We start from the raw sequence: 1069 nt of genomic DNA on the forward strand, positions 1-1069 counted from the left end.
CAAACAAGTAGTAATTAGCTGCTTGCAAAATCCTGTTGCTTCAAGCCTTTTTTGGGAAGGAAACACTTAATGATTTACTGAGAAAACAGGTAAGACACCAACATGACCTGGCCTGTTGAATAAGGAGCATTCCTTCCCAGTTTCTTCAGATTCATTCTTCCCTCAAGAGGAAGTAGGAAAAAGGTTTTTCATTAAGCAGTTTGTAAGGCAGCATTCCTGAAAGTGACCAGTTTTTGTACTGCCCCTACTGAGTGATTCAAAAAAACCAGCCACAGTTCCATACACGTTTTTATCATAAGGAGTAAAAATTATACCAGGGCAGATCTTCTGTTAGTGCAAACTGTCAGAACTCTGTTGACTTAAGTGGGACTGTGATGGGTTAACACCAAGTGAGACCTTGCCTCGTATAGTTCCAAAATATAAAATTAATAGGAATATGGTAGCAGACTCAATAACGAGCACTGACAACCACCTTGCTCATCTTAGAGAACGCCAGAATTATGCACTCAGTGTTTCTGCCAAAAAAATCCCTAAATTAGGGCAAAGTAAAAACAAAGCTTCATTTACAAAATTAAAAAAATTAAATATGAAATTAATGTTATGAAATCAAATTAATGTTTCCAACACATAAGAAACCTACCTCAACTGTATTTTTAAATCAAATTCTGTTTTTTTAAACTTTAAAAGAAAAAAAAGGCCATACTTGATACATTTCAAAAAAAATCTATACAACAATAAATAATATGTTTTTAAAAATATGTTCCCTTTAAGTGCTGTGTACATCTGATGACCATCTTTTTCATGGCAAACAATATTCTGCAGATTTTGGTAATGAAACCTTTTATTTTTGGTTAGCACTTACGTTGAACATAAATACACATGGAATGTACTCTCTCTCCCTCTCTCTCTCTCTATATATATATATCCCCCACAGCATATTTTTCACAGTTACAGAAAATAAAACAAACAAACAAACCTGTTTTAACAACTCAAACACTATGAATGTCTTCATAACCATTTTTCTCTGAAGGAGTACTGGAGGGAGGGGAGTAAAAAGAATAACACCAAA

The sequence above is a fragment of the Gavialis gangeticus genome, unplaced genomic scaffold (genome assembly GCF_001723915.1).
Source record: "Gavialis gangeticus isolate Ggan-Ray unplaced genomic scaffold, GavGan_comp1, whole genome shotgun sequence".
NCBI classification, from domain to species: domain Eukaryota; kingdom Metazoa; phylum Chordata; order Crocodylia; family Gavialidae; genus Gavialis; species Gavialis gangeticus.